Source organism: Curcuma longa, unplaced genomic scaffold (genome assembly GCF_044706935.1).
Source record: "Curcuma longa cultivar G26 ecotype Majalengka, Jawa Barat unplaced genomic scaffold, ITB_CL_G26_1.1 contig_24800, whole genome shotgun sequence".
NCBI lineage: Eukaryota > Viridiplantae > Streptophyta > Magnoliopsida > Zingiberales > Zingiberaceae > Curcuma > Curcuma longa.
Genome location: NW_027432537.1, coordinates 1 through 13,051, shown reverse-complemented (window position 1 = coordinate 13,051; position 13,051 = coordinate 1). Strand labels below are relative to the sequence as shown.

The following is a 13,051-nucleotide window of genomic DNA, read 5'->3' as shown; positions in this document are numbered from 1 at the left end:
TTCATTAAATTGGAAAATAGAAACGCCAGAATGCATATGAGAATATACTTACACAAAGTTGGGCCACCTTAAGTCACCTTCATTCCTTAAACTTGGTATTACTTCACAATAAAAAAATCCTGTTAACTTTAAGGTACGCGCTGCCACTTTGCCCAATAGCTTAAGCACATTTTTAGCTTTGCTGTGACAGAAAAACTAATTATTTCTAGCAGTGATGCAGGAACATATATCCTAGATTCACAAAAGCCTAGTACCTTCGAGAATGCTTATGAAGATCCCAGTGTAGGTACTTCAAGCTACATTCTTCAGGTAAACTTTTATTGATAAACTCAATTGCATCAGCAAATTCTGAACGTAGAATAGATTCCCGAGGTTTCTTTTCTTCTGACTGTTTAAAGTAACCAGAACTATGAGTGAGGGTGACAACATCTAATTGGTTATTAATCTTTATCCAATGATTTATGCACAATAAGAAGATGGGAAAGATTCATAAAGAATACCTTTATCAAGTTCAAAATGATAATAGGATTTCCATATCTTTTGCTGAGATTCTCAAAATGAAGCCGAGTAGCCAGATAACCTTTTTCTTTTTTCACTGTTTAAGGGGAAAAAGTAGATATTTACTTTTTAAGCAAATGTCATATATTAGCTAAGCTTGCAGGATTTCCTTCCAGTTTCCCACAGAGGGAGACAGAGAGAGAGAAGAGAGAGAGAGAGAGAGAGTGTTCACGACCTTTAAAACTTACCTATTATATCGGGCTTCGGGTTAAGTTTTGAGGTTTCTTGAGACCAAAACAGAGGTATTGAACCCCTATTCTGAACTACAGAACTAACACTTTTTGGAATTTCTCCAGGAATGTCTTTATAGATAATCTGTTCTGTCTCAACGTCATTTGCTACATGCCCATATTCATTGACACCTCGCTTCAAAAACCTAATCCACAAGAACAATGGCATTTTCAAGAATTAACAAGAAGGCAAGAAAAAAGCACAAGATGAAAACAAAATATGTGATTTTATTAAATGCAATCAGTACACATAAATGAAACATAATCATGAAAAAAAAGCAGCAATAGCATAACAACCTGGTCCCTGCAAAGTGCCGTGAGCGCCTAGCAATTAGAGTCAACCAAAAATCTTCTCCATAAATTGAAAGTTTCTCCTGAATTAACAATGACAAATCTATTACTTTATTGCTAAAGTATTCCTGAAAGAATCAAGTGGTGATATCTAAAGGGTAGAATAATATGATCTGGAACAGGCAAACAGCATAAGATGAACTACAACATACTTGCAGTCAGTGAGTCAGTATTCATGATCATTTTGATTCCAAGGGATACATTAATAACAAAAACTTCTGCAAATTTGAGTGGAAAAACTACAAATTATCATAATAAGTATTATCAGATAGGGTTTTGTCAGAAAAAAAAGAGCATATAGACACCAAGAAAAATGAAACCTCCAACAAAGATATGAAAGTGATCAATCATTTATTACTGATGTGCATGAGCACTTTATAGCTCATAAAAACCCATATTATTCCTTTCCATTGCTATGTTGAAAATTAATTTTAGAAAAGAAAACATCAAAAGGTTAAATAAAAAATATTATAAAATATATCTACCTGCTTAAAGAAACCATACACCAAATCAACTGTCCATAGAGTACTTTTAACATGATTATGAATCTCACGAGTCAAGAACTCATTCCATATGAACATCGTCTCGTACATCATCTGCCCGGGACGACTCTGGCATATATTTTTCTGTAAGCTTTGCATGATATGGTACGAATAGCTAAAAAAGAAATCTTTTGTAAGATCTACTGTCCGAAAGAGCTTCCTGTACCTGTGAATTTATTCAGACCAAATAAGTATTTGATCAGGATAAAGCTTTGCCGAGGTCAAAATACAAACAAGACATACAAAAAAGCAATACTAAAGATATATTAAAATATACATGATAATTAAATAGAAAATAAAGAATGCATGAAACATTTCTGAAACATGAAATTGGCTATCTAATGCTCAAGTCCTAAAGAAAAATGACTTGCCAATGCATGAGTATTCTTAGCTAAAATAAACAACAATGAATAAAAAAGTAATTGCATTAGTTTTTCTAATCAACAAAATAGACCACCTTTATTTATTTATTTATTATTTTGAAAAATAGAAAAGGATTTTTAAAAAAGAAGTTGATGATTTTCAGATAAAAAAGTGAAACTCATTTGGTAGCACTGGTTGAGATTGACATGACAATCGCTATTATGCTTGCAAGTTAAAGGAAAAATTACTGTTATTAGCTTTTCAGGCTGTGAAGCACATGTCGCGATCGTAAGCACTATATGTCTTAACATTTGATATCGATGGAGCAGTATAGAAATTTAAAAACCTGTCTTCATTCCTGGTAATGGTCATCTTAGATTGGACAATAGAATTTGGAATTGTGATAATTTCACTCTTCACAACAGCATAAATTGTGTGGCCAAACATAGCTCCAATCTCTCTTCTTTCGGTGATAAGCAGCATATAGTACGGCCCCAAGAATTTGAAAAATCCTGATACAAAAATATTCACTTATGCATAGTGGAAACGACCAATTACAACATAAGACACAAGACTAAGACTGCACTAACCAACAATGCCATAACAAGTTGTTACAAACTTCAGTCCACCGGTGGACTTGTTTCCCTCATGTATCCGATTTAGCAGTTCTTTACATTCATCTTCTGAGTATGTGGTAGAGTCTTCGTGTATATTAAGTTCTGAAGGTTCTGACCTGTCAATTTTTAACACTTTCAAGAAGTTTTTGCTCTTGCTCCTTCCAATCATATAAAATTTCTGCAGGATCAAGCGCCAAATCAAGTAAAAGTTTTGGTAACAGGATCATACAGACAATGAATAAGCAAGTACTAAAGCAGGACTGCATATATATATCAAGGAGACAATTATCCTTCTTCCGAGTGGTTGTTGGAAAAGGAAAGAAGAAATTTTTTAAACAGAGGGAAAAAAAACAGATTTGGTATAAGGTGCAGGTAAAAGATAACAAATAATAAAATATTTAACTACTATGAATAGGAATCACTGGTGGAATAAGTTGTATTGCAACAGTACATTGAAGGAATATGCCTACATTTCAAATAGTTATTATTTCCAACACGAAAACGAAAATTTGGAAATTTGGATTTCTTTTTATGACCAAGTTGAAATTTCTTTATTAGATATAGCTTGCAGGTAAATTCCTCAAGGTTGACCTGCAGATTAATTGATCCCCGAACAAGAAATGATTGAACGCCAACAAATCCAGTAGAAAGGTTGCAGAGAATAATAATATGAGAACACAAAAAACTTGTGTGTTTAGATTCTCGAGCTATGAGATGAAATGGAACATAGAAGCAACTTCGAGCTATCATTGAAACAAGATATAGAAGAAGAGAAACAAAAAAATTCGTCAGCGTTTTTTTCTTACGGATTGAGTCTCGTAGAGCTAGAAACTATGGAGGTATCCGCCGGCCGGCATCGGCTGACTCGTCGTGGATCCGCCCCTCCTCACCTGCCTCCGTCGCCATTCTATCCGGATCCCGAGCCCCTGGCTCGGGCCGCATCAGTTCAGTTGGGCATCAAAATGTTCCGAGATCAGGCGCTCCGCCGACGCAGCTCCAGGTTCCCACGCGGCTGCTTCAAATATAGCATCGTTTCTCACTTTCTTCCCTTGCCTCCTTGCCCACCCCAACTCAAGCTCCACCAAATCTCCTCTTTTCCATCCAGGCACCGGAGCAAACAACAAGCGACGATAAGACGAGAAACTAAGCAACGAAAAGTTGCAATCTTTGGGTAGAAAGATCTACTTTTGATGCCCAATAATGCAAATCAAGACAAAATCAAGGGGTATGTGGGCTTTGATTATTGCAAAGACAAGAACAATAGAAGAAACTACGAGAAAGATGCGCTTAATTTGCAAGGAAAGAAAGAAAGAAAGAAAAAAAAACAACTGGGAGACGAAATTGGAAACAAACAGAAGGATAGAAGGCGAGTTGGAAAAGCTGCGATTCCGAAACAAGGTCGCTTATTTCTTCTCCGCCTATTTTATAGATTCCAAGGAAGATCTGATCTTCAAACCGAACGCGGAAGTGGTGCCTTTGTTTCAGTGGCACGATTTTGTAGTGTGGAGAGAACGAGTCGATCGAGCACGACTCGGACCTGAGCCATTTGACCCGCCCCCAACTCGTGCATGACGATATCCTTCTTTATGCTCCCTTTTGAGATCATACACGGGAACCCTTTGCCTTTCTTCAAACTGTGGATGAAGAAAGGAAAGGGATCCACAGTGGAAATAAATCCCTAGGAAAAGGGAATGGAAAGACGAAGGATGGATTATAGGTAAACAAGGAGGAGGAGAAGGGAACGACGTCGCCGAACCTGACTGCTGCTTCTTATCTTTCAGAAGCGAAGGTTGTTGCCAGGCTGCTGCTTATCTTTCAGCTGAGGCCTTCACCTGCTCCCTTCCTCCACCATTTCCAAAGCTCCACACTCCCTTTCCCTTCTTGCTTTCTTGCTTCGATCGTTCAGCGAGTTCTTTGTGGGAGCAGAAGCAAGCAGTCCGTTGCTACCAGAGACACCGAAGGTGAGTCCCCGTACCCCTCCTCCTCCGTCCGCCGGCGCCAACACCGTCCTCGGGGCAGATTGGGACGGACGGAAGGAAGGTAGAGGTTGGAAGGACAAAAGCGAAATCCGGTGGCGACAAAAAGTGAAGCCTTTTTGCCCACGATCGCTTCGGTGTCTGCATTCGGATGGAGGTTTGCCTCGCTTTCCGCCCCGCCCGATTTGGTGGGGATGAATTTTGAGGGAAAAATAATCATCCGCTGACGGATGAAATTTCTTTTCCTCTCTAAAAATTTTAAAAAGTAAACGATGGACGGATGATTAGAGAGGAAAACTTTCCACAGTTTACTTTTCTACTCTGCCCCTCCAAGTAAACTGGGCGTTAATGTAGTGCTTAGTATGCGCTCAATTACTTAAATTTTCTGTCAACTAGGTGTGAAATCATGGCCGAGCTCGCGGCTAGACTCGTGATCTTGCGGCTCGAGTCTAAAGTCGATCGTCGGTCACGAAGGGCTACGAGCTCTCGATTTAGGTGTGAACTCTGCCCTGAACGGATCATATAAGCTTGCCGCATGCCAAATCGTGGTTTGGGCATGCGTCTATGAGTTCGTAGCCACGAGTTTATTATCACAATTAATTCTCGACTAGATAGCATGAACTCACGATCAAATGACCGTGAATGCTCGTAATCTAGCCTCAAAATTATGGTCGATAATGTTGTGAAATTCCTATTGACGAAGGCCGTGCATCAGCTCTACCATGAACTCACGGGCAGGCGACTATAATTTTGGCTCAGGAAAAATTAGCTCAGATGGAGAGGTATTTATTTTAGGTATTTCTTAAACTTAGGAGGGTCTTTTGATAAATTGCCCAAAATAATATACCAACAACCATTATTGTCTAGCTCATATTTGACTTGACTTGAATGGGTCGTACTGAAAATGTAATTAACTAATCATAATTAATGTGATTATCACTTGCCTTATTACAAATTAAATCGAGATGTTCGGCTTGAATCTCACACCACGAAAAATAATTAAATAATTATTTGGTCAAAACATTAATTATAGAATTATTTGATTAATTCTTAGCGAATTCCTGGAAATTAAGCTTCAAACGATGTATATTTAATTAATAATTATCTGTAATTTGAAATTTTCCGGTTCAGCAGTAATTGGCCAGCTGTTCTTTCCTTAATTCCTGATGAAATCATTAATTAATGTTCAAGTCAATTTTAGTTTTCTTTTGTTAATTATAACTCGAAATTAAAGAAATTTGACAGAGTTTAATTTTTCAAGTTTTCATTTTATTTTGCCATGTTTAATCCTATCACTTGCTGAAAATTAATCAATCATAATTATATTTGATTGAGTACGTCAATATATATAATCGTTCAACTTAACCATGACGTGACGAAATGACAACATAAAAACGACTGATTAATTAATGTTTGTGAATAATTTAATTACGATGATTTAGTAATACAAGAAAGTCTTCATAGAAAATATATATATTTAAAAAAATCTTTCAGAAATTAACAAAGATCCAAAGAACAGCTTTTTACCAAACTGTGTTAACTTTAATTTTTTCTATGCAGTAGATTTTTATATGTAATATAGAAACTCAGTTGAGTTGACTGAATTATGCATCTGTTTATATGAAAGGTTGAAGTTAATTAGATCAGCTAATTAAGAAGAATTAAACGTAATTAAGAATAACTAGAAGAAATTAAAGGGTTCAAATTAAGTCAGAACGTACAGCTGGGATTATTTAAGCTAGTCTGTTTGCTAAATTAATGGCATAATGATATTGTCTATTACTAATCATGGACTTTGTTCCGCTGATATATATATATTTCTCTTGACTCTTTAAAGATTAAGGAACGAATTAAGCTAAAAAGTGAAGCAGCAGAGAATTAATGATCGATCGAAGCCACAAGTTTCTGAGAATTAATTGAAAAAGATACGTACGGTCATAGGTTTTTGCATGGCCCATGCAAAGCCATGGAAGAGGAAGAACTAGGGCAGGCATATCATCGTGCTGTTGCGTGAGATTTCCTGGAACACAGGCAATATAATTGTGAGAGCATGTGAATTAATTAAAGGTGTCGTTACTTGTGGAAATCACATTAATGACTGGAGTGCAACAGAAAACTGTCACATCTTTGGCTTAATTAATTACTGCAACTGGATCTTCACCTGAATCTTGCTGTCGATCGTTTAGGTGGCATGAGATATCGAATCTACTTTATTTTGAGTTTTGAGTGAGTGAAAAAAATAGAAGACAAATTTTTTAATTTTAGAAAGATAAAATTAATTAGTCGGAGTAGAATCTGAACAGTTAAAAATTGTTTTATATATTAAAAACACAGGCACATGTTTGTTTAATTAGTTGTCTTTTTATGTTTTTAATAAAAAAAAAATGATAAATCCCAGTCAGTCTCATGGATTCAATCCCTGGGAGTGGCCGGTCCGGTCCCACGGAAGTTTCCCACCGACCACCAGGGTAAATTGAGAAGCGCATACGGCGGCCAATCCAGATGCCCAACATCCTTTGATTGCGTTCCCTATTTGGAGGAAAATTCCTGCAAATACACCGTAACTGGGATTGCGTTCCCCATTTGGAGGAAAATTCCTGCAAATACACCGTAACTGGAGATCGAACCGTGGGTCCCTAGGTCACAACCTGGATGTCCTACCGTTGCATCATTGCCCCGGATGTTTTTAACAAAAAGAATAAGAGGACTCCCATTTTAATTATATAATAATAATCGATGCAAATTAATTCAAACAAAAAATTGATAAAATAATTTGATGGATTCGAATAAAAAAAACTACAAGTAGATACTTTTTTAATGTTTTTTTAAATTAAATTTATTTATAAATGAGCCTTGTAGTTGATGCCTCTGAACACTACTGAGATAAGAATATATTCCTTACCGGCCAGCCCGTGGGCCTTCATCTTGTTCAACCGGGTTTAGACGGGCGGGGCCCATTTCGCATGAATATAAAAACACTGGCTGTCCAAGCTTATGTTTCTGACGTGGCGTGATCTGAGCAAAATTGAGGACGTGTTTGATGCTTCCGGAGCATAGCTGAGTTGGTTACGACGCAACAGACTTGTAAAAAAAGATAAGGATTCGAATCCTGACAAAGTTAGGCAATACCCTTCTGCATCGTGATCAACTGTAGTTTCTCGATTTATCTTCTCATAGATAGTTGTGGAGCCGATCATGTGAGACCGCTAAGGTGACGGATTCCACCTTTATATAGAGGACGTGTTTGAAAATACAGACAAAGACTTCGATTGACTTCGATTGACTACGATTGATCTCTTCTGCGTTCCCGGTGGCCGAGGCGACGGCTTTGATGGTATTCTTGCAGAAGAAGGGTGTCTACAATGTCCAGGGGAGACGAGAAGAATGGAGATTTCTATGTGATTTTGGTGGTCAGGAAGGAGTGTTCCGAAGCCGAGATCAGGAATGCGCACAAGAAGCTCGTCATGGTGCGTTTTCGAATTCAAATCTATTTTATTGGTTTTTGCCTTCATTTCTTGGCATGCTATACATTATTTATTCCCAATGATTTTGCTTGTTCTAGTTTCTTGACCTGTAAAAGTTGAGTCTTCTCGATCGGGATTCTGAAAGCTGGATCTCTCTCTTTGATGACTGTTAATTTTTGAATCAATGGGCGACAGAAATGACATCCAGATAAGTGCTCGAGCACTCAGAGCAAGGAGGAAGCGAAAGAGAAGTTTCAGGGAATCCAGAATTAATGCCTACTCTGGTTGGTTTCTGTCCATATATTCTCTCTCTCCATTATATCCCGCCTAGCTCACCTGCTGCAACAATTAATTTAAATAATACCATAAAATGAATAAAATTCTTTATTCCACTTGTAATTTTGCTTCTCTCGTTAAGAAGTTTGTGTGCGATCAGTACGTTCTCTCAAACTCAAACAAGAGATTCCTCTACGATGTGGGCGTCTATGACAAGGAAGATGACAAGGACGAATATGTACGTTCCTACTCGTAACAGTACTGTTGTTTGTTTAGATTGTTAATGTATGATCAACTATTATTCCAAACACATTATTCTCGTTCACTGTGCAGGGGATGGGAGATTTTCTGGGGGAGATAGTCCAGATGATGAGCCAACCAAACAAAACCTGGTGTAAGACAATTTTTTCTTCGATCGGGTTTCTTAGTCTGAACTCATGTAATTTAGGCTGTTTGGGTCTGCTAAATTTTTGGCCGACCAGTGTGATGAAATCTAGGTTGTTTCATTTGACCAGAAGGGCAGCAACGATAGCCTAATTGAGGAGCTGCAGAAGATGTTTGTGGAGATGTTCCAGGACGATCTAGATCCCGGCCGGGTTATGTGGTACATAGACTCATTCAACTAATGCCCAAGATAATTCTACATCGCGATCAGGGATGCAGTTTGCAAATCGTGGATACAAGCGGTGCAATTCTTCTGTGAATTTAGGAAAGGCAAATTTAGATGGATTGGAATTTAGTGCCACAGGTTTCTGTCCTGGGGTGAGTCATTAAGTCACTCCTCATGTTCTTCGTATTGCATCCCCATGTTCACGGATTCAATTATTGTCTCTTTTAAATCATATTATGTTAGATCAGACGCCAGTTAATCCCTCATCTACGAACTATCTGGTCACCTTGTCTCATAATCCAGTGGACCTGAAAAGTTTGGTGGTCGTAGGTCATATGAATCTAAACTAAATGCCAATTGAGCTGGCTGAAGTCATGGTTCCCACTTCCCAGTTACTTTGATGCTGGATGATAACATTGCTTATTTGTCCAGATTTGATAGAGATTCTGGATTAGTAGGATTATGTTTAGTGCCCAAATGAGATCAATAGACCAACGAGTTATGATTTTAAACACGGTCCATGTTCATATTCATGTACTGATTCATTGAATATTTTTGCTTGGGCAGTTGAACAGTCATCAAAAGGAAAAGGAGGCATTAATAATAGCAAGAGAAGGAGTGGAAGAAAGCAAAAGGTTTCATCCAAACATGATGTCTCAACCTGTGATGCTGATGTCACTGTTTGGAAATTAAATTCTAGTTTCGGTTTCCCCATTCTCTTATTCTTGGGTGAATTTCCCCGTCTTCTCTATATTTCTTAGTATAGCAGTGAACTAGTAGCTAAAATAAACTTTCAGATGATTTCTGTTTCGTTTTACTTGGATTGAATTGGGAGTGTACGTTATATGCCCTTCAAGCAAGACTAACCTAGTACTGGTAGTTGTTATGCCTGCCTTAATGTGAGTACACCTTGTTTCTGTTTCATACTGCATCTATCTCTCCGTGGCTTTTGAACACTAAAATTTCCCAAGAAAATATTTGGACTCACAAATCTGGATAACTATCAATAAGCTTTTTTGCATTAATGTCATCATGGCAAGTGCAAGAGAAGAGTTTGTTTATCCCTGAAGAAGAGAATGCAGCAGGTATAATTTACCAGGTGAATCAAATTCCTCTTGGTCAGATCTTGTAAGTAGATTTTGCTTTCGTGATCTGTGTGTGAACTAACTTCTAACAATTTTAGATGCGTATCCACCACTTGTACAATAATTGAAAGAGAGCTACTTTTCGCACCCCCTTTGACACCGCACCCCCCTCCCACTTCCTCTCTCTCCCATTCTAATGACATTTCTATCCTCTTCTTTTTATTTATTTATTTTTTATCTTTTAAAATTTTTATTTAGTTTTATTTTTTAATTAATTTTATTTAAGAATAACTCTCATCTATTTTCAATTTTATTTAGTTTTATTTTTTAATTAATTTAATTTATTATTTTTTCATCAATATGATATTTTTTTCAATTTTATTTAATTTTTATTTAGTTTTATTTTTTAATCAATTTTGTTTATTATTTTTTATCAATACTTTATTTTTAGAATTTTATATAAATTTTATTTAGTAATATTTTTAATCAATTTTGTTTATTATATTTTTATCAAGACTCGGAAACCTGCTCTGATACCAAATAAATTGTCACGCCCCGGGAGATGACTGTCGAAAATTTTGACAGCATCTCCCCTATAACAATTGTTATTTCCCTGGATACATATCTATCATAAGGCCTACAAGGCCACAAATAAGCCTACACGGCCACAATCCATAAACAAAACATGTCAAAAGTGCATAACAAACACTATATAAGGCCCACAAGGCCGCAACTATAACAAAAACACTCAAATCCAACATGTATAATCAGACACATACTATATAGAACCAGTACCGACATAAATACCGAAAACATAGTGAAAAACCAAATGATCGCGATCATCTTGACAGGGGACTAGCAGGGCGACTCTCCAGACTGACATCAACTTGAAAAGAATGAAATCAACGGGGTGAGTTCAAAGAACTCAGCGGATATCTAGTAGACATGTATAGTGAAACTATCCCTAACAGTAATAGTCATGCAAGTACCATCTCTTGAAAGGATAGTAAGAAATTCAAAACTGGAAGAACGAAAGAGTTGTACATACCAAAATCACCTACCAAATGCATCAGACCTCCAGTGTACGCATATCAAACATATGCAATAACCAAATACAGTAACCACAACCAAATGCAAATACAACCATACAATATGCACATGAAGAAATGACATGTTCTGGTCATCCTGATGCCCGTCAGATCCATCACCCATATGTGAGGTCGCGTGGGAACTATGCCCGTCAGATCCATCACACTCCAATGGTGAGGTCGCGTGGAAACTATATAATGTCAGTCAGATCCATCACCCATATGTGAGGTCGCGTGGGAACTATGCCCGTCAGATCCATCACACTCAAATGGTGAGGTCGCGTGGGTAGGGTGGTGACCACTGTGCACTCTGACGTCACTGCTATTGCGTGACCGAGTGGACAGAATGCTGGCCAGCATGTAATAATGTAGAGATGCTACGTAACCATAGTATATGCAACATCTATCGATCTACTACTCCAAATAATAGGCAACAGAAATAAGATGACATATAATCAAATGAATAGTAAATCTATCAAGATGATAATAGGTCAAATGAATAGCAGATAATAGCATGGTACCAATATCAAGTGGTGATCAATGCTCAACATAGACATATGTAAGCAAACAAAATTACTGCAAGTAATAGTAATCTATACATATCAGGTTAAGATACCCGCCTTCCAGTGGTTCGTATTCGAAAAGAAAACTTCACGAAAATACACCTCGTACGTAGCAGGATCCACCAGTCAAGGTCCTGCCAATTAAAAACATACAGCACTACTAAATATCATTAATTTAGCAACTCTCAACCTACTCTTACGCTCTATTTGGGTTGACCTTCACAAGACTAGATAGAGCAAAACCTTGCAACAAAATCCAACCAAACCAACCTAACCTAAACAATCATTCGATTATCAATCCCCACATTAAGAGTTTACTGAACAGATCAGTTAATTCCTAATTGAATCCACAACTTAACAAATTAAACAACCACGAACAGATCCAATAATTCAAGGGCAAAGACCTTACCTCCGTTCGGAAACCCTAACTGAGTTCTGCTTCCACGCTCGGTCTGTTTCCACACTCTGTTGAAAACAGAGAAACCACTTTCACCGATCTGCTCAAATTACCACAAATCAGCAATCAACAAATCCTAAAAATCTGAAGACATCCCATGAATCCAACAAATAGCCTCTTACCGATCACGGTCGGATCCACTCCCGATCGGGTTCCTCTCCGGTCCCAAGCTTTCGTGACAGGGAAAACAACAGACCCACTGTTGCCCGGCGGTAGCTTGAAGCAGTGAAGAGCCGGCAACGGATGCGTGAAAGAGCAAGGGTCGGCTGCAGAGGGAACTCGCAAGGTGGGAGAAAAAAGGAGAGGAAGAGTCGATCGACTTCTGTACTCTCACGATTGAGAAGAAAAGGGGGCGGCGTTGGGCTGCTGTCGAGGCCTGCGACAGTCGGCACAGGATCAGGCGGCGCCGGCACGGTGAAACTCGCGGCTAGGGCACGAAGGAGAGGGAGAGGGAGGAATCGCACTAGTGAGAAGGAAAGGGGTTGCGGCAGGGAGGAAGAAGGAGAAAAAGAGGAGGTCGCGGCCGCCGGTTTCGGCGAAGAAAAGGGGAAACGCTTTCCTTCCGGGCGGAAGAGGAGTCGCACGAGGGAAAAAGTTAACGGATTCCTAATGGGGTTTTAAACCCGAAATTCATTACTTTATTTATTTTTTTATTTACCGTATTTTACAGATCGAGCCAAGGTGCTTTCGTGCTGGTAGACCCGTTTTATGCAAAAAAAAAAAAAAAAAAAAAAAAAAAAAGTGGATCTGTGAGGAGGGAGGTAAATTGAGAAAGTGCAGTTGGTCATATTGCCTGGCTTCGTCAGGATTCGAATCCTTGTCCTCTTTTGCAAATTTGCTACGTCGTAACCAACTCACCTATGCCCCGAGG

The 13,051-nt window shown here is 38.2% G+C and overlaps 1 long non-coding RNA gene and 2 pseudogenes across 1 annotated transcript; 1 reads left to right on the top strand and 2 right to left on the bottom strand.

Annotated features, from left to right (window-relative positions):
- Nucleotides 1-48: 48 nt before the first annotated feature.
- Nucleotides 49-4,857, bottom strand: LOC141818432 (phosphoinositide phosphatase SAC2-like; annotated as a pseudogene).
- A 3,142-nt stretch (nucleotides 4,858-7,999) lies between these two features.
- On the top strand, nucleotides 8,000-9,748 carry LOC141818433 (uncharacterized; annotated as a pseudogene).
- A 1,524-nt stretch (nucleotides 9,749-11,272) lies between these two features.
- LOC141818434 (uncharacterized) lies at nucleotides 11,273-12,761 on the bottom strand. Its single transcript, XR_012600966.1, has 3 exons — nucleotides 12,303-12,761; nucleotides 12,133-12,220; nucleotides 11,273-11,857 (listed from the first exon to the last, which is right to left on the bottom strand). It is a non-coding gene; the product is annotated as an uncharacterized LOC141818434 (long non-coding RNA).
- Between the last annotated feature and the right edge of the window lie 290 nt (nucleotides 12,762-13,051).